Source organism: Anomaloglossus baeobatrachus, chromosome 2 (assembly GCF_048569485.1).
Source record: "Anomaloglossus baeobatrachus isolate aAnoBae1 chromosome 2, aAnoBae1.hap1, whole genome shotgun sequence".
Classification (NCBI taxonomy): Eukaryota; Metazoa; Chordata; class Amphibia; order Anura; family Aromobatidae; genus Anomaloglossus; species Anomaloglossus baeobatrachus.
Window position 1 is genome coordinate 202,207,463 of NC_134354.1, and position 21,895 is coordinate 202,229,357.

Genomic DNA, 21,895 nt, shown 5'->3' on the forward strand with positions numbered 1-21,895 from the left:
TATATCTGAGCTGTATATATCAAATGTATTTGTGACTTCAATGTCCAGTGTGTGTGTTGTGTACACAACGTGTGTGTGTGTGTGCTGTGTATACGGCGTGTTTGTGTGCTGTGTATACGGCGTGTGTGTGCTGTGTATACAGCGTGTGTGTGCTGTGTATACGGCGTGTGTGTGCTGTGTATACGGCGTGTGTATGCTGTGTATACGGCGTGTGTGTGTGCTGTTTATACGGCGTGTGTGTTGTTTATACGGCGTGTGTGTGTGCTGTTTATACAAAGTGTGTGCTGTGTATACAAACTGTGTGCTGTGTATACAAAGTGTGTGTGTGCTGTTTATACGGAGTGTGCGCTGTGTATACGACATGTGCGCTGTGTATACGACGTGTGCGCTGTGTATACGACGTGTGCGCTGTGTATACGACGAGTGCGCTGTGTATACGACGTGTGCGCTGTGTATACGACGTGTGCGCTGTGTATACGACGAGTGCGCTGTGTATACGACGTGTGCGCTGTGTATACGACGTGTGCGCTGTGTATACGACGTGTGCGCTGTGTATACGACGTGTGCGCTGTGTATACGACGTGTGCGCTGTGTATACGACGTGTGCGCTGTGTATACGACATGTGCGCTGTGTATACAGCGTGTATGTGTGCTGTGTTTGTTGTGTTTGGCACTTAATAAAGTTTCATATTTTAAGGTTTATTTGTATATCTAATTCCTGGTGTGCATATGTTTACATGCAGAGCTTTTTTCCTTCTCCATATGTACTGTGTATACGGCATGTTAAATGCTGTGTGTGGCTTGAGTATGTGTGTGTGTGTGTGCTTTATATGGCGTGTGAGTGCTGTTTACAGTATACAGTATCTCCTGTGCATGTGTACTGTATATGGCCAGTGTGTGTCGTGGGCGGTGTACAATATGACCAGTGTGTCAAAGCTGTGTGCAGTATATGGCCAGTGTGTGGTTACAATGTGTGGTTTACAGCCAGTGTGTCAAGTTTGTGTGCAGTATACGGCCAGTGTGTCAGAGCTGTGTGTGTATGTACAGTGTCTCCTGTGTGATGTATATGATTTACCAATCATGAAGAGTTGCCTGCGCTGCAGACGAAGACAAACCTGGAAAAGCAGTTGAGAGAAGCAAACATCACAGCTGCACCAAAGAGAAGCCGCTCCGGCCGCCACAGTAGGGGTCTAGGGGTAAGTTAATTGTTTGACTAATTACAGTTAGGTCCAGAAATATTTGGACAGTGACACAAGTTTTGTTATTTTAGCTGTTTACAAAAACATGTTCTGAAATACAATTATATATATAATATGGGCTGAAAGTGCACACTCCCAGCTGCAATATGAGAGTTTTTACATCCAAATCGGAGAAAGGGTTTAGGAATCATAGCTCTGTAATGCATAGCCTCCTCTTTTTCAAGGGACCAAAAGTAATTGGACAAGGGACTCTAAGGGCTGCAATTAACTCTGAAGGCATCTCCCTTGTTAACCTGTAATCAATGAAGTAGTTAAAAGGTCTGGGGTTCATTACAGGTGTGTGGTTTTGCATTTGGAAGCTGTTGCTGTGACCAGACAACATGCGGTCTAAGGAACTCTCAATTGAAATGAAGCAGAACATCCTGAGGCTGAAAAAAAAGAAAAAATCCATCAGAGAGATAGCAGACATGCTTGGAGTAGCAAAATCAACAGTCGGGTACATTCTGAGAAAAAAGGAATTGACTGGTGAGCTTGGGAACTCAAAAAGGCCTGGGCGTCCACGGATGACAACAGTGGTGGATGATCGCCGCATACTTTCTTTGGTGAAGAAGAACCCGTTCACAACATCAACTGAAGTCCAGAACACTCTCAGTGAAGTAGGTGTGTCTGTCTCTAAGTCAACAGTAAAGAGAAGACTCCATGAAAGTAAATACAAAGGGTTCTAGATGCAAACCATTCATCAATTCCAAAAATAGACAGGCCAAAGTTAAATTTGCTGAAAAACACCTCATGAAGCCAGCTCAGTTCTGGAAAGTATTCTATGGACAGATGAGACCAAGATCAACCTGTACCAGAATGATGGGAAGAAAAAAGTTTGGAGAAGAAAGGGAACGGCACATGATCCAAGGCACACCACATCCTCTGTAAAACGTGGTGGAGGCAACGTGATGGCATGGGCATGCATGGCTTTCAATGGCACTGGGTCACTTGTGTTTATTGATGACATAACAGCAGACAAGAGTAGCCGGATGAATTCTGAAGTGTACCGGGATATACTTTCAGCCCAGATTCAGCCAAATGCCGCAAAGTTGATCGGACGTCGCTTCATAGTACAGATGGACAATGACCCCAAGCATACAGCGAAAGCTACCCAGGAGTTCATGAGTGCAAAAAAGTGGAACATTCTGCAATGGCCAAGTCAATCACCAGATCTTAACCAGATCTTAACCCAATTGAGCATGCATTTCACTTGCTCAAATCCAGACTTAAGACGGAAAGACCCACAAACAAGCAAGACCTGAAGGCTGCGGCTGTAAAGGCCTGGTAAAGCATTAAGAAGGAGGAAACCCAGCGTTTGGTGATGTCCATGGGTTCCAGACTTAAGGCAGTGATTGCCTCCAAAGGATTCGCAACAAAATATTGAAACTAAAAATTTTTTTTTGGGTTTGGTTTATTTGTCCAATTACTTTTGACCTCCTAAAATGTGGAGTGTTTGTAAAGAAATGTGTACAATTCCTACAATTTCTATCAGATATTTTTGTTCAAACCTTCAAATTAAACGTTACAATCTGCACTTGAATTCTGTTGTAGAGGTTTCATTTCAAATCCAATGTGGTGGCATGCAGAGCCCAACTCGCGAAAATTGTGTCACTGTCCAAATATTTCTGGACCTAACTGTATAGCCAGATCATTTTCAAGTTGATAATTTTGTTGTGGCCCCCGAAGGTTGGTAGAATTTTCCAAATGGCCCCAAGCAGTAAAAAGGTTCCCCACCCCTGGTCTAGCTGATCATTAAGGGGTCGATGTCACCTAAAGTAGGCTGTCAGCCAGTGTGTTTGAGACTCCTGCTCTAAATTTATCACTCGCTTCATCCTTTGGTGTCGTACAATGGTCCTCTACTACCTCTACAACCACCCACAGAGATGGACATCCTCTTCATCCATCTCTGTTCACTATCTAATCTTATAATGACCTCTCCCCTATCTGACCATCATATACTCACATTCTCACCCCTGAACTCTTTAACTGCCTCTCTGGTCCGGAAATTAGCACTAATCTCTCTCACCCCGCAGAAACCTCTGAAGTCTGAACATTCACACTCTCTGACTCTCTTCTGCAGCTGTTCACCATATCTACGCTCCATGACACAGACAACATTTTCTACAATGCCACAGTGGCATCAGCTATTGACTCAATTGCCCATCATGAGCATAAATGAAGGCGAAGAATCCATAGATTACCCTGTCACACCACAACTTCACAAAAAATGCTACAGAAAGCCTCCAGGCTGGCGCTGGGAAAAAACGCAATTACGGAAAGATAATCACATTCAAACAAGCAAGTTTCACATCAACTTGACCCTCACCTCTGCTAAACAGGAATATTTCAAAACTCTTACATCTTCTTTATCCCACAACACTAAATAATTATTCAACACTTTCAATTCCCTCCTCTGTCCACCGCTGTCCCCATCTCACGTTCCTTATTTCTACAAAAGTCTTTGCCTCACAAGATTGCCCCTCCATATAACAGACCAATGTCCTTCCCCGATAACTCTCCTTCCCATCATCACTGAAAAGTTTACTCATCTTATTTAAAAATCACACCTTACCACTTGTGTACTTGACCCTATCCCATTCTACTTTTTACCCCACCTCATCACGATGTAGATCCCAGCCCTAACCCATCTCTTCATCCTATCATTAAAGGGGTTTTCCGGTCTAAATGACAAGTCTGCAGTTACTCTATGTGACTGCAGACTTGTGAATCCTCACATCACACACACACACTGTGGGCAGATGAGCGCTACCTCGCTCAATGCAAACATCTAGTTAATTCCTCATACTTCACTAGCCACACATTTTGAGTATCCCATTGCCATACTACCTCCTCATACCACCGTTACTCTGTCGGTGTCATTCAAGGCTCTGCCCTGGGACCCCTACTTTTCATTATCGATACCCTTGGCCTTAGACAACTCAAAGTTCTATGGCTTGCAGTACCACTTACTTACTGGGGACACTCAAACCTACCTCTCTGGCGTGGATATCACCTGTCTGCAGTCCAAAATCATAGTGTCTGTATCAGACATAGCCTCTTTCTCATTACTTTTCTGAAAACTTAAAGGGTTATTCCCATCTCCAGGATAATATCCTGATATGTAGTAGCTGTAATAATAGGCGTAATTGCAGCTTTGGTAGCCATGTCTATGACCACTTACAGTTAGGTCCAGAAATATTTGGACACTGACACAATTTTCACGAGTTGGGCTCTGCATGCCACCACATTGGATTTGAAATGAAATCTCTACAACAGAATTCAAGTGCAGATTATAACGTTTAATTTGAAGGTTTGAACAAAAATATCTGATAGAAATTGTAGGAATTGTACACATTTCTTTACAAACACTCCACATTTTAGGAGGTCAAAAGTAATTGGACAAATAAACCAAACCCAAACAAAATATTTTTTTTTTCAATATTTTGTTGCGAATCCTTTGGAGGCAATCACTGCCTTAAGTCTGGAACCCATGGACATTACCAAACGCTGGGTTTCCTCCTTCTTAATGCTTTGCCAGGCCTTTACAGCCGCAGCCTTCAGGTCTTGCTTGTTTGTGGGTCTTTCCGTCTTAAGTCTGGATTTGAGCAAGTGAAATGCATGCTCAATTGGGTTAAGATCTGGTGATTGACTTGGCCATTGCAGAATGTTCCACTTTTTTGCACTCATGAACTCCTGGGTAGCTTTGGCTGTATGCTTGGGGTCATTGTCCATCTGTACTATGAAGCGCCGTCCGATCAACTTTGCGGCATTTGGCTGAATCTGGGCTGAAAGTATATCCCGGTACACTTCAGAATTCATCCGGCTACTCTTGTCTGCTGTTATGTCATCAATAAACACAAGTGACCCAGTGCCATTGAAAGCCATGCATGCCCATGCCATCACGTTGCCTCCACCATGTTTTACAGAGGATGTGGTGTGCCTTGGATCATGTGCCGTTCCCTTTCTTCTCCAAACTTTTTTCTTCCCATCATTCTGGTACAGGTTGATCTTTGTCTCATCTGTCCATAGAATACTTTTCCAGAACTGAGCTGGCTTCATGAGGTGTTTTTCAGCAAATTTAACTCTGGCCTGTCTATTTTTGGAATTGATGAATGGTTTGCATCTAGATGTGAACCCTTTGTATTTACTTTCATGGAGTCTTCTCTTTACTGTTGACTTAGAGACAGATACACCTACTTCACTGAGAGTGTTCTGGACTTCAGTTGAAGTTGTGAACGGGTTCTTCTTCACCAAAGAAAGTATGCGGCGATCATCCATCACTGTTGTCATCCGTAGACGCCCAGGCCTTTTTGAGTTCCCAAGCTCACCAGTCAATTCCTTTTTTCTCAGAATGTACCCGACTGTTGATTTTGCTACTCCAAACATGTCTGCTATCTCTCTGATGGATTTTTTCTTTTTTTCAGCCTCAGGATGTTCTGCTTCACCTCAATTGAGAGTTCCTTAGACCGCATGTTGTCTGGTCACAGCAACAACTTCCAAATGCAAAACCACACACCTGTAGTCAACCCCAGACCTTTTAACTACTTCACTGATTACAGGTTAACGAGGGAGACGTCTTCAGAGTTAATTGCAGCCCTTAGAGTCCCTTGTCCAATTACTTTTGGTCCCTTGAAAAAGAGGAGGCTATGCATTACAGAGCTATGATTCCTAAACCCTTTTTCCGATTTGGATGTGAAAACTCTCATATTGCAGCTGGGAGTGTGCACTTTCAGCCCATATTATATATATAATTGTATTTCTGAACATGTTTTTGTAAACAGCTAAAATAACAAAACTTGTGTCACTGTCCAAATATTTCTAGACCTAACTGTATATAGTGACAGTCAGTTGCTTGTGGTCATAACCATGGATACCAAAGCTGCAATGCCCTGCACATGAAGAGATGTGACTATATTAGGAGTATTATACTATATTTCTAATTGGAGGTATTTGCTAATACTATAAAATTATTATGCCTATAACATATTCGGATAGAATATTAGAGATGAGAATACCCCTTTAATGTGGACAAAACCGAACGCATCAACTTTTCTCCGTTTCATTCAACCTTCCTACTTGATCTATCACAATAAACAGCAACACTCCCTATATCACCAAGTCTGCTGCCTCAATGTAACCTCGCTACGCTGTCCTTCAAAGCACACTTCAAAGCCCTTCGCACCTCCTGCCGCCCCTAATCAAAAATATTTCCAGAATTCATTCTTTCCTTAAGTCCACAAAAAATGTTAGTACGTCATCACCTCCCATCGCTACTCCTCCACCTCACCAAATCTCTTTACTGGCATTTAATTATTCAAAGAATCCAGTTGAAACTACTAATAATGACCTACAGGGCTGTCCATAATCTCACTTCCATACATCTCCAAACTAATCGCCTAATATTTTCCAACACGTAATCTCTAGACCTTACAAGACATTCTTCTCTTCTCTGTTCCTTACTCAATAGCGCCCAATATTTATTCCAAGTGTCCCGCATCCTATGGAATTCAGGGCCTCAACCTCTCCTATTGCCTTCCACATTTTGAACCTTTCTGACGAAACCTGAAAACTCACCTCTCCAAGTAACCCTACTGCCACCTCACAACCCTCGAAGGTGCTGCTATCCCCAACCGAATGTTTCCTTCTTCATTACCCTATTACTTGTACCTGTTCATAATAAAATTCTATATATTTTTGCACCTATTGAACGTTTTTGATCGTGGTTCTTGTCTCTGTTTTTGTTCTTCTCCGTTACCCTGTAGACAGTAAGCCCGTGAGGTCAGGGCCCTCTCCCCTCTGTATCAGTCTGTCATTGTTATTTTGTTCATTGAAAATTATATTTGCATATTCACCCTTTTTACATGAACAGCACCATGGAATCAATGGTGCACTAAAAATATATAGTAATAATATCATTTACCAGCACTCGTTATAGGCAATTTATCTGGTGTCATAAAAAGACCCTTAGGCCATGTTCCCATTTGGGAAACATTGCATTGTTTACCCATGTTTTTGACAGGGGTCCACATTATAATACACAATAGCAAATTAGGCCACTTCTTTTCAAATAAGTTTTCCCTTCGTTCAAGGCCCTGTGCACACGTTTGAGTATTTGGTGAGTTTTTACCTCCGTATTTGTAAGCTAAAACCAGGAGTGTAACAATCAGAGGAAAAGTATAATAGAAAGTTTGTGGGGAAAAAATACTTTCTATCTGCATCATGAACCAATGGGTACATAGTTTTCATGAAATCAAATCCACTTTGTTTGAAATATTACACAATCCGGACATTCCGCACAGAAAAACACCGTTTATACTACAAAAATGTTGCTTTGGCCCCAAATTTTTCATTTTCACAAGGCTAAAGAGGGCTTTACACGCAGCGATATCGCTAGCGAGCGTACCTGCCCTCGTCGTTTGTGCATCACGGGCAAATCGCTGCCCGTGGCACACAATATCGTTAGGCCCCGTCACACGGACTAACCTTCCTAGTGACGTCGCTATGGCCGGCGAAACGCCTCCTTTCTAAGGGGGCGGTTTGTGCAGTGTCACAGCGGCGTCACTAAGCGGTCGCCCAATAGAAACGGAGGGGCGGAGATGAGCGGCCATAACATCCCACCCACCTCCTTCCTTCCTCATTGCCGGCAGCCGCAGGTAAGCTGTAGTTCGTCGTTCCCGAGGTGTCACACATAGCGATGTGTGCTGCCTCGGGAACGACGAACAACCTGCGTCCTCAACAATCATCGATTTTTTGAAAATGAAAATGAAACGACGTGTCAACGATGGACGATATGGTGAGTATTATCCATTGTTAACAGCCGCTCGTTGGTGTCACATGCAACAACGTCGCTAACGATGCCGGATGTGCGTTACAGAATCAGTGAACCCGGCGATATATCGTTAGATATGTCGCTGCGTGTAACGGGGACTTAAGAGGAGAAAATAGATGGTACAGTTTGTTGTGCTATTTTGAGGATGCCAATACCCTACATGTAATTGGGAACTACTTTTTAGGAGCGCAATTTTAAAGTGCAGATTTTGTTGTTATGGTTTGTGGGTTCCATGTCACATTGACAGAGACCCTGAGGTGCCAGAGCAGTAGAATCCCCCATAACTGACCCCATTTTACAAACTACAGCCCTCAATGAATTAATCTAGGGGGTGCTGTGATCATATTGACACTACAGGATGCACTTTTACCACAAAGAAATTGTTTTAGCTCCCGATTTTACATTTTCCCACAGGGAAATGGGTAAAAACAGCACCAAAATTTGTCAAAATATATTTACTGAACGTGTCAATACCCCACATGTGGCTGTACAGTACTGCTTAGCCACACAGCACAGCTCGGGAGGAAAGGAGAGCTATTTAACTCTGTAATGTCTGCCCTTGACCACAGACTCAGGAAGACTGTCATGGACAGACTAGGGCTACCCACCAAGTCGGCAGGATCTCAAGAACGCTGAAACCCTTTAACCCCTGTACAGGGATTTGGAATTACACAAGGTCCAGGAGATCGCTGCCTATGGAAGGCTGCAATCCAGGAAAGAGTGGTCGTTAGACAGGGTTCAAACCAGGAAGCACAAAAAGGGACAAAATCGGCAGGGAGGAGCGTAGTCAGGAAATCAGGCAAAAGTCAAAACGGCAGATGGTGGCGAGGTACAAAAACAGCAGGCAGGGGAGTAGTCAATGAGGAGGCAGAGGTCAAAACACAGGGATCAATAGTCAGAACAGAACAGGAACCAGACACTAGCAGAAATACAAACTATCTCTGGCAGTGACCAGCAGACAAGAGGGGGGAATTAGATGGATGTGGTGTCTTCCCATTGGCTGTAGCTGATTGGTGGAAACTTCAGCTGGAAGACACTTGCCACCTGCAGTCAGCTAGTGGTAGTGCAGGTCCCAGGGAAACCAAGCTTAGTGGATGAGCGGAGTCTGCGCCTACCAGAGCCACTGGCACGACTCCTCTCCTATCACCAGCACAGTCCATGGCGGGATTATGGCGGCGCCTGGTGACCGAAGCAGAAGTCACAGGAGCGAACTCCAGTGAGGAAGTGACAGACAAGTTTGCAGACTCCCCTACACAGTGCCCCTAAATTGTCAGAACAGCAAAATCCCCCATCAAGTGACCCCCATTTTGGAAATTACAGCCCTCTGGGAATTTATCAATCGGTGACAATATTGACTCCATGGGTGATTTACAGAAACAAGCAGCAATGGATTTTGCTGAGTAAAAATGGCAAATCTGCCATTGAAGTGCAGACTACGTTGTAGTGCCCAGTGCCTGCTTCTGGAACACACACCTTGTAAATTAAGAGGCCAAACGTGGATGCTAAATGGGGTTTAGGCATATTGTGGGGCTCAGAAATAGGGGGCATTTGGATTGGGGAGTACAAAATTTGCTGGATTTCTTTTGGTGGGAGCCATTTAGCTTTTCCAAAGCTTTTGTTATCAGTATTCTGGAAACCTCTAAAATTCCATTAACAGATGATGTGAGTGGAGACTTTTTTTTTGGTGGATTGAGTTGAAGCATACTGGGAATATAGTTTTACATAAAATTTTCAATCACATTTATCATGTGTGCTGTGCTGAACACTTAGGGGTACTTTGCACACTACGACATCGCAGCTGCGAGGTCGGTGGGGTCAAATCGAAAGTGACGCACATCCGGCGTCGCTGTTGATATCGTAGTGTGTAAATCGTTTATGATACGATTAACGAGCGCAAAAGCGTCGTAATCGTATCATCGGTGTAGTGTACGACATTTTCATAATTACGCTGCAGCGACGGTACGATGCTGTTCCTCGTTCCCCTGCGGCAGCACACATCACTGTGTGAGAAGCCGAAGGAGCGAGGAACATCAGCTTACCTGCGTCACCGCGGCTCACGCCGGCTATGCGGAAGGAAGAAGGTGGGCGGGATGTTTACGTCCCGCTCATCTCCGCCCCTCTGCTTCTATTGGCCGCCTGCCGTGTGACGTCGCTGTGACGCCGCACGACCCGCCCCCTTAGGAAGCAGGCGGTTTGCCGGCCAGAGCGACGTCGCAGAGCAGGTAAGTGCATGTGAAGCTGCCGTAGCGATAATGTTCGCTACGGCAGCTATCACAAGATATCGCTGCTGCGACGGGGGCGGGGACTATCGCGCTCGGCATCGCTGCCATCGGCTTGCGATGTCGTAGTGTGCAAAGTACCCCTTACAGATGAAAACCCCAAGGGATCCATACAGTATAAAGTGGCAGCAGAGTTACTCTGGACTGCCTCTGTTCAATGGTGCTCTTTTCAGAGGTGCACAAAACTATGGTTGACAGCACTTTTATGCACACTTAAAAATACTTCACCTTCCTCATTACAGGAAATCTTCCATTGGGGACTATGTCTGAATAACATGTTTCACAGATTTACACGTAAATCTCGGTGTAAGCGCTCAGAGTAAAGCGCAGGATAAACACAAGCCAAGCCTAAAGCGGGCTTTACACGCTGCGACATCGCTAGCCGATGCTAGCGATGGCGAGCGTGATAGCACCCGCCCCTATCGTTATGCCGATATTTGGTGATCGCTGCCGCAGCGAACATTATCGCTACGGCAGCGTCACACGCACATACAGTCAGGGCCAGAAATATTTGGACAGTGACACAAGTTTTGTTATTTTAGCTGTTACAAAAACATGTTCAGAAATACAATTATATATATAATATGGGCTGAAAGTGCACACTCCCAGCTGCAATATAAGAGTTTTCACATCCAAATCGGAGAAAGGGTTTAGGAATCAAAGCTCTGTAATGCATAGCCTCCTCTTTTACAAGGGACCAAAAGTAATTGGACAAGGGACTCTAAGGGCTGCAATTAACTCTGAAGGCGTCTCCCTCGTTAACCTGTAATCAATGAAGTAGTTAAAAGGTCTGGGGTTGATTACAGGTGTGTGGTTTTGCATTTGGAAGTTGTTGCTGTGACCAGACAACATGCGGTCTAAGGAACTCTCAATTGAGGTGAAGCAGACCATCCTGAGGCTGAAAAAAAAGAAAAAATCCATCAGAGAGATAGCAGACATGCTTGGAGTAGCAAAATCAACAGTCGGGTACATTCTGAGAAAAAAGGAATTGACTGGTGAGCTTGGGAACTCAAAAACGCCTGGGCGTCCACGGATGACAACAGTGGTGGATGATCGCCGCATACTTTCTTTGGTGAAGAAGAACCCGTTCACAACATCAACTGAAGTCCAGAACACTCTCAGTGAAGTAGGTGTATCTGTCTCTAAGTCAACAGTAAAGAGAAGACTCCATGAAAGTAAATACAAAGGGTTCACATCTAGATGCAAACCATTCATCAATTCCAAAAATAGACAGGCCAGAGTTAAATTTGCTAAAAAGCCAGCTCAGTTCTGGAAAAGTATTCTATGGACAGATGAGACAAAGATCAACCTGTACCAGAATGATGGGAAGAAAAAAGTTTGGAGAAGAAAGGGAACGGCACATGATCCAAGGCACACCACATCCTCTGTAAAACATGGTGGAGGCAACGTGATGGCATGGGCATGCATGGCTTTCAATGGCACTGGGTCACTTGTGTTTATTGATGACATAACAGCAGACAAGAGTAGCCGGATGAATTCTGAAGTGTACCGGGATATACTTTCAGCCCAGATTCAGCCAAATGCCGCAAAGTTGATCGGACGGCGCTTCATAGTACAGATGGACAATGACCCCAAGCATACAGCCAAAGCTACCCAGGAGTTCATGAGTGCAAAAAAGTGGAACCTTCTGCAATGGCCAAGTCAATCACCAGATCTTAACCCAATTGAGCATGCATTTCACTTGCTCAAATCCAGACTTAAGACGGAAAGACCCACAAACAAGCAAGACCTGAAGGCTGCGGCTGTAAAGGCCTGGCAAAGCATTAAGAAGGAGGAAACCCAGCGTTTGGTGATGTCCATGGGTTCCAGACTTAAGGCAGTGATTGCCTCCAAAGGATTCGCAACAAAATATTGAAAATAAAAATATTTTGTTTCGGTTTGGTTTATTTGTCCAATTACTTTTGACCTCCTAAAATGTGGAGTGTTTGTAAAGAAATGTGTACAATTCCTACAATTTCTATCAGATATTTTTGTTCAAACCTTCAAATTAAACGTTACAATCTGCACTTGAATTCTGTTGTAGAGATTTCATTTCAAATCCAATGTGGTGGCATGCAGAGCCCAACTCGCGAAAATTGTGTCACTGTCCAAATATTTCTGGACCTAACTGTACCTGGTCGGCGGCGTCGCTGTGACTGCCGAACAATCCCTCCCTCAAGGGAGAGAGACGTTCGGCATCACAGCGACGTCACCGCGACGTCACTAAGCGGCCGGCCAATCAAAGCGGAGGGGCGGAGATGAGCAGGACAAACATCCCAACCACCTCCTTCCTTCCTCATTGCTGGCGTATGGCAGGTAAGGAGAGGTTCCTCATTCCTGCGGCGTCACACGTAGCGATGTGTGCTGCCGCAGGGACGAAGATCAACTTCGCCCACGCAACAGCAGCGATATTTGAGAATGGACCCCCATGTCAACGAGGAGCGATTTTGGACGTTTTTGCAACGATCCAAAATTGCTCCTAGGAGTCACACACAACGAGATCGCTACAGCGGCCGGATGTGCGTCACAAAATCCGTGACCCCAACGAGATCGCTGTAGCGATCTCGTAGCGTTTAAAGCCCGCTTTACTGCAATCTATGGGCGGACGAATGAACAACAGCAGGTTGTAAATTGGTTTTATTTTTTACACCGTTCAGCCTGCGGAATAAGTGATTAGACAAATTTATTCTTTGGGTTGGTGCAAATAGTTTTTTAGGTTTTGCTAAAATAGCAGACTAAAACAAAGGTTTTCTTTAGTTTTTTAATTTATTTATTTATTTATTTTTTTTACAAAAAAGAAGTTTTTGTATTGCTTTATTTTAAAAGCCATAATTTTTCTACATTACTGCCGACAGTCATGTGAGGCTTTGTTTTTTTGCGGAACAAATTGAAGATATTTTGGGTACGATTTTTGGACTCAACATTTTTTGATCGCTATTCTATTGCAATTCTTGGGTGGCAGAATGAACAAAAGCAAGTGATCAAGGAATTGTTCTTTGTTTGCATGCTGTTCACCGTGTAATAAAATTGATAAGAACGCTACAATGATACATTTGTGCATTTTTTTTATGTTTTGTCGCTTTCACACAATAAAAACAATCTTATAAGAAAAATATTTGTTGCATAGTTTTATTCTGAAAGCTGTAGTTTTTTTTATTTCTCTGCTGCAGACCTAGATTTTTGTGGGACATCGTCCAGAGATTCCAACTATGTGTACTTTGGGGATTTTTGCATGAATATATGTACTTATTGGTAAATTTGTAACTTTTTTTGTTCTTTATTTTATGAATTTTTATTTATATTTGTGCTTTTCTGTTACCTAGTCCAAGGATGGGACATCATCTTTTCCTGGTGTGATCACTAATCTAATACTCTAATACCTTTACATTGCAGTGCATTAGATCAATGAATCAGACACAGGCAGGAGACGTGTCAGGTCCTGCTTAAGGCAGGACCTCACAGGCCACCGTACCTAGGTGACCCACATCATACTGATGGAAGGAAAGAGGAAGTTCCCTCCCTCTGGTGAGTACATTGATGCTGCCATCACTATTGAGTCCATCATCATCGGAGATTAGATAAAACCATCCTCATCAACATCAGAGGGGTTAAATAACCGTGATTGGTACTAGTACTGATCATAGGCGTTACAGCAGTGTCAGCTATGACACATAGCTGACACCCGCTGATTATCTTGCCGGGGCCACATAAGTATGGCGGTTTGCAGAAACACACCCCTCGCAACGCTGTACACGTACGGTGGATATCATGAAGGGGTTAGTATGATGGGCAGCATTATATATTGACAGGATCACTTTCTCAAGAACAGCACAAAATATAATGTGCACATTGTCCAAAAGGAGTCATCAAAACACACTGGCAACATAGTTATGAACCTAGAGCAGTCATGGCGAACCTTTTACAGGCCGAGTGCCCAAACTGTAGCCCTAAACCCAATTTTTTTTCCGAAGTGCCAACCAATCCTATTATGTAAATAATTAATTGTAACCTTACCTTTGCCGTCTTCTCTTCTCTTCAGCAGGGGGCATCACGCTCATGCTTACCACACATTGTAGCTGAGCCCCTGCCCTTTCCAGACACAGCAGTTGGATTGATCTTTCTGGAAAAAATTGCAGCATATTAGACAGAGATTTTAGCCTGGAATGCAATCAGATGTCACCCTGTAATCCACATCTACATTTCAAAGTCTGAACATCTTGAAATCCCATAAAGACGTACGAGTGGCTCCCCTCCCCATCATTGTGTAGTTCTGTCCCCTTCCTCGGCCACTTCCTGGTAAACATGTCCCCCATCCTGATATATATTTCCTACATTCTGGTATATTTGTCCCTATCACGGCCCCATCCTGGTAAATGTCCTCCATCCTGGTAAATGTTACCCATTCTGGCATGTTCCCCCATGCTTATAAATGTACCCCATCCTGACATATTGCCCATCCTTGTAAATGTTCCCCCATCATGGCATGTACCCCATTCCTGGTAAATGTCCTCCATCCTGGTAAATGTTCCCCCATCCCGGCATGTACCCCATTCCTGGTAAATGTCATCCATCCTGGTAAATGTTCCCAATCCTGGTTAATTTACCCCCATCCAGGTAAATGTACCCCTTCCTGGTAAATGTACCCTATCGTGGCATGTTTCCTCCATCCTGGCATGCATGTTTCCTCCATCCTGACAGGCATGTTTCCTCCATCCTGGCATGCATGTTTCCTCCATCCTGGCATGCATGTTTCCTCCATCCTGGCATGCATGTTTCCTCCATCCTGGCACGCATGTTTCCTCCATCCTGGCACGCATGTTTCCACCATCTTGGCATGCATGTTTCCTCCATCCTGGCATGCATGTTTCCTCCATCCTAGCATGCATGTTTCCTCCATCTTGGCATGCACGTTTCCTCCATCTTGGCATGCATGTTTCCTCCATCTTGGCATGCATGTTTCCTCCATCCTGGCATGCATGTTTCCTCCATCCTAGCACGCATGTTTCCCCATCCTAGCACGCATGTTTCCTCCATCCTAGCACGCATGTTTCCTCCATCTTGCCATGCATGTTTCCTCCATCCTGGCATGCATGTTTCCTCCATCCTAGCATGCATGTTTCCTCCATCCTGGCATGCATGTTTCCTCCATCCTGCCATGCATGTTTCCTCCATCCTGGCATGCATGTTTCCTCCATCCTAGCATGCATGTTTCCTCCATCCTGGCATGCATGTTTCCCCATCCTAGCACGCATGTTTCCTCCATCCTAGCACGCATGTTTCCTCCATCCTAGCACGCATGTTTCCTCCATCTAGCCATGCATGTTTCCTCCATCCTGGCATGCATGTTTCCTCCATCTTGGCATGCATGTTTCCTCCATCCTGGCATGCATGTTTCCTCCATCCTGCCATGCATGTTTCCTCCATCCTGCAATGCATGTTTCCTCCATCCTGGCATGTATGTTTCCTCCATCCTGGCAGGTATGTTTCCTCCATCCTGGCATGCATGTTTCCTCCATCCTGGCATGCATGTTTCCTCCATCCTGGCATGCATGTTTCCTCCATCCTGGCATGCATGTTTCCTCCATCCTGGCATGCATGTTTCCTCCATCCTGGCATGCATGTTTCCTCCATCCTGGCATGCATGTTTCCTCCATCCTGGCATGTATGTTTCCTCCATTCTGGCATGCATGTTTCCTCCATCCTCACATGCATGTTTCCTCCATCCTGGCATGTATGTTTCATCCATCCTGGCATGCATGTTTCCCCATCCTGGCATGCATTGTTCCCCATCCTGGCATGCATGTCCCCCACCCCCCCATGCTGGCAAGCATGTTCCCCTCCCATGCTGGCATGTGCGTTCCCCCTCCCCTACCCCATGCTGGCATGTGCGTTCCCCCACCGCCACCCCACGCTGCCAAGTGCGTTCCCCCCCCCACCCCACACTGCCATTTGCGTTCACCCCCACCCCACGCTTCCATGTGCATTCCCCCCACCCCACGCTGCCATGTGCGTTCCCCCACCGCATGCTGGCGCTGCCCCCCCATCCCCACCTTGGCACAGCCGCACACGAGTTATAAAAAAAAAAAAAAAAAAAAAAGCGCAACACACAACTTACCTGCACACGCTCCCCCGCTGCGCGCTGCTGGGTCCTCAGTTCCCACGCAGCCAGCAGACGGCGCCGGCGCCGCTCCTTCGTCTCCTAGGCAACAGACCTGCAGCCTGGGAGAGAAGGAGTGTCAGAGCGGAGGAGAAATGTCTCCTCCACTCCAACACAGATTTGATCTGCCGGCGCCACTGCACTAGCAGATCAAAACTGCAGAATCGGGCGACAGCACGCGTGCCAGCAGAATGGGCTCAGCATGCCCCTGGTGGCACGCGTGCCATAGGTTCGCCATCACTGACCTAGAGCATTCATGGAAGATGCTCTCCCATCTTTTCAGCTGTCCTCACACTAAGGGCTCATGAATACGACCGTTTATATCGTACGAGTGCTATCTGTGGCTTTAACAAATAGTACTAGCATCAAATTTATTCTATGGGGCTATAAACATCTGATTTTTTTTCCTCTGATCAAATTTGTCAGTGTAAGTCTATGGGTCCGTGAAGACATCGGACAGCATAGTTACATAGTTACTTAGGTTGAAAAAAGACCTAGGTCCATCTAGTTCAACCTTCCTCCACCAGTTCTACATTTGGTCACTAAGTCATTTATAACCAACAATGTTTTGTGTACTGAGGAAATCATCCAGCCCTTTTTTAAAAACTGTTATAGTATCTGCCATTACTACCTCTTGTGGTAGGGCATTCCACAGTCTGACTGCTCTAACTGTAAAGAACCCTTTCCTATTTAGCTGTTGGAATCGCTTTTCTTCCACTCGCAGTGAGTGCCCCCTGGTCCTTAGTACTGTCTTTGGAAGAAATAAGTCATGTGCCAGTCCTTTATATTGACCACACATGTATTTATACATATAAATGAGATCTCCTCTGAGACGTCTTTTTTCTAAGCTAAACATATCTAACTTTTTCAACCTGTCATCATATGGGAGGCCTTCCATTCCTTGTAATAGTCTAGTTGCCCGCCTTTGAATTGACTCTAACTTCTGAATGTCCTTTTTAAAATGTGGAGCCCAAAACTGGATCCCGTATTCCAGATGTGGCCTTACAAGTGATTTATAGAGGGGTAACAATACGTTGGGATCACGGGATCTAATCTCTCTTTTTATACACCCTAAAATCTTGTTTGCTTTAGCAGCTGCTGCTTGACATTGAGTGCTGCTGCTCAGCTTATTTGTAATGAGAATACCCAAGTCCTTCTCCTGTTCTGTAGTCCCGAGTTTACTTCCATTTAATGTATACCCAGTTATAGGATTACTCCGTCCTAGGTGCATTACTTTACATTTATCAACATTAAATCTCATTTGCCAAGTATCTGCCCATTCTGACATCTTATCCAGATCTTTTTGTAATATTATACTATCCAGGTCAGTTTTTAATATCCTACATAGTTTGGTGTCATCGGCAAAGACTGACACTGTACTGTATCAATCCCATCCACAAGGTCATTAATAAAGAGATTAAAAAGAATCGGTCCAAGCACAGATCCCTGCGGCACCCCACTGCTGACTATAGCCCATTTAGAGAATGTACCATTTATGACTACTCTTTGTAGTTCCTATCTTTTAGCCAATTCCTTACCCAGTTGCATATTGTGTCCCCTAGTCCTTGCTTCTGGAGCTTTAGTATAAGGCTATTATGTGGTACAGTATCAAATGCCTTTGCAAAGTCCAAATAAATCACATCAGCTGCATTACCAATATCCAGGTTTGAACTTACCCCCTCATAGAACCCCAACAGGTTGGTTAGACACGACTTATCTTTCATGAATCCATTCTGTCTGTCAGTTATCATATTATTTTCTGCAATATATTTTTGCATGTCATCCCTTAAAATGCCCTCAAAAATTTTGCATACTACTGATGTCAGGCTTACTGGACGGTAGTTGCCTGGATCTACCCTCTTACCTTTCTTAAATATCGGTACCACATCAGCAATCCTCCAAAACTTGGAATGAAATCACAGACTGACTAAATGGAGATTCTCCACCTCCGAAAAAAACAAATCCCACTCTGATCAGAAACTGATAAGCATAACTGGACTGTTTTTCTCAGATACGGCGAAAATAATGGTGTGCACCTACCCTAAGGCCTCAAATTCACATATGTGAAAAACAGTCCAAGTTTCATCAGCGTTTCTTAGGCCCCTTTCAGACATCCGCGTTTAGTCAGGTACAAGTCACACGCATCGGTATGGTCATACGTGTGACATCTGTGTTTGAAAACGTGTGACATGTACCGGAGAAAATACAGGTCTTTGAAATAAAAACATTTTTTCCAGTAGCACGGGTGTCCCACGGATCACACACTGATGTGATCAGTGTTGTAATGCCCAGAGAAGAGGGTACTCGGTCCCGGGCGGTAACAAATGGGAATGTCACTCTGGTGGCCGTTGCCCGGTCCCGTGCTCTGGGCCCCTTTTGTTAATGGGTTGTATTTACAGGAGAGATAAGAGTTTTTGTCATGTGACGCCACCTGCGGGTTGCTGTTAAGGATGGAGAACCACCGCTGCTGTATTTGGGTACTCCCAGAGCTGATTGTAGTGGCAGCTGTGATGGTAGGCCCTTTGCAGGTAGGGCTGTGCCTGGGAGATGTTGTGGGGCAATAATGGAGACCACACCAGGTTGTCTTTAACTGTCTCTACTCACTGTGGACCCAGGGGTTGCTGGTTCAGGTCGCAGGAGGACCAGTGGCAATGTAGTGAACCAGGTTGCTCTATCCCCGGCACTCTGTAGATTGAGTCCCTGTAGCGTGGAGCGTTTGGGGACCCCGACTGTCCCTTTTGGGGTACAGTCTCCTTTTCCGTACGGCGGGCAGTGCGGACCCTGCGGGGGGGTAAGTGTCGGAACCCCGATCCTAGTTTACTGCTGATGCCCCCAGATTATTTGGTTTGGTGAAGTTCGTGAAGGTGACCTCACCAGGCAGGTATTTGCCAAACAGTGTAAAACTTGCGCTTGACATAGGGCCCTGTGCCCCGTTCGTGCTCCGGTCCCAGCGGTATCTCGGTACCTGTCCTGGCGACTTCTCTCCTGTGCCCACAGGGTCACCGCTACACGGACCCAGCTCTGGCACGTCCACACACCTCTCCTGTGTGCTCCACTCTCCAACTCTGCCACTCGACTGACTGACCCCTCCCACCAAGCTGGCTATACCCAGGGACTCGTTTCCATGGCGAGCATCCCCTTACATGGTTAACCCTCTATGCCCAGTGTGGAGAGAACTAGGATTTAGATTGTGTTTTGGTGGAATCGACACTGGTACTCCAGATCCCAGGGGGTAGGTCCTGCATCTCCAAAAGGATGTAATTCCCTGTAGTGCCCTGAGGGTCTCAGGGGCGCTATAGTGTGACATCAGTGTGACACGTAGCGGAGAAAACGCGGGTCTTTGTTATAAATACATTTTCTATATTCACCTGTATCCAACGCTGTTTTCGTCGACTCTGCTGACTCCTGCTTCTGACCCCCGCTCATTATATTCATTGACCTGGAAGCCGGAGCATCGCGGGGACAGCACTGCCGGTGACAGATGAGTCAGGTGATTCAGCAAGCAAGCAGTGTGTGTGCAGTGACGTCCAGGAGGTCATCAGAGTTCCCAATAAACTGTGATGAACCTGTGAAGTCATCGTCGTGACACCGGCTATAGGATGTCATCAGAATTCATTTGGAACTCCAATGACCTCGTGGACGTCACTCCACACCCACTGCTTGCTGGATACTCACCTGTCACTGGCAATGTTGTCCCTGGCGCTCTCCTCGGCGGTGCTGTCCCCAATGCAGTCCCCAGCGCTGTCTCCGCGATGCTCCGGCTTCCAGGTCCTCAGTGCAGTGAATAGTCAATGAATATAATGAGCGGGGGTCAGAAGAAGGAGGCAGCGGAGCCAAAGAAACTAGCGCTGGATACAGGTAATTATAGAAAATCGTAATATTTCAAAGACCCGTGTTTTCTCCGGTACGTGTCACACTTATGTCACACGGATCACATCAGTGTGTGATCCGAGTGACACCCGTGCTGCTGGATAAAAAAACGGACATGTCTCCGCGTGTGCGTACCGGACAACGTGGGGTCACACAGTCTGTGTTGAAACACGACTGTGTAACAACGTAGAATAACATGGGTACATGTGGCATCCGTGTTAAAAACGGATGTCACACGTACCTGAAACACGGACGTCTGAAAGGGGCCTTAACATTGGAGTTTGATCAGTTTTTTTCATCAGAGTTTTGGTAACTTTTTCTGGAATGAAAAAAACAAAATCTCATGGATGGTATTCGAGTGCTGAACAACTTTTCACAGACCGATAGGCTAGTGAGAGTGATCCGCCACTCGGATTAACATCAAAGATGTCTCTGTGCTTTTGGGTGGGCCTCAGTGTGAGAAAAAAAATGAAAAATTGGACATGTGAATGGCAATATAGACTATCATAGAAAAACTGATGTCTGATGACACCCTGGGCCTCACTCATTTTTCATGGATGTGAAAAACAGCTCTGATTTCATTAGTGCTTTGGGACCGATTTTCATCAGTGGTTGGTCCGTTTATCAGTTTTTACCATCAGTGATTTTCATGTATGACATAAATAACAAACCTTCTCTTATCCACTACAAGCCTGTAGTACAAGGTTAACCACGGACCACACACAAACTGCACACTGATACAATCCATGAATAGTGGAGTATAAGCCCTCTCACAGTTCTATATACACACCCATAGACATGTATCAGTCATTTTGATTAGTGAAGGGGATGAAAGACCACACTTGTCTCTCTCTGTAAAAAAAAAACACGGACATGTTAACATCCTCATACCCTATAATAGCTATGTGATCTATCTGTGGAAAAACTGACATCTACGGCCTCCTTGGGATATGCGCTTTTCACACACATGTTTATCTGTGTGCACCACGGGGTCAGGACATGTTCTTTTATCCAAGTCACTGATCAGAAATACCTCTACAAGGCTGTGGTTCGGTGAAGATCACTGACGGCACACATTACCATTCGGGTGCTGTCCTTAATATTGTAATGGATGTTTTTTGGGGTTTTTTTTCTTTTATGCATATAAGAAAATGACCGGTGGTAAAAACGGACAGACCAAACACAGATGAATCTGACAGAGGTCACTGCAGAATGTTCTATATGGAGCCACAGTGGCCTGTCAATCAGTGGACAGAGAGGTAGGAGCGCTCGCCATTACTATTGCTCAGCTTTATTTCATTGATCCTATAAGGCTACTTTCACACTGCATTTTGCCTTACATTTAGTGGTCCCGTCGGGGCATCCATCCGAACCTTCCCTACCCCCCCCCCTCCCGCAAAACATGTTTCGAATGCATGCGCTGATGGGGCTATTGACTATAATGGAACAGACTCAGTTAGCGTGCGCTCTGTCTTGCACCATTTTTGCACATATACATTTTCTGCAGGCAGACACCCAAACG

General features: G+C 45.1%; 1 protein-coding gene across 1 annotated transcript in view; it reads right to left on the reverse strand.

Annotated features, from left to right (window-relative positions):
- ST7L (suppression of tumorigenicity 7 like) overlaps nucleotides 1-21,895 on the reverse strand; it is a 235,095-nt gene that overhangs the window by 199,767 nt on the left and 13,433 nt on the right. The gene's annotated exons all lie outside the window — the stretch shown is intronic.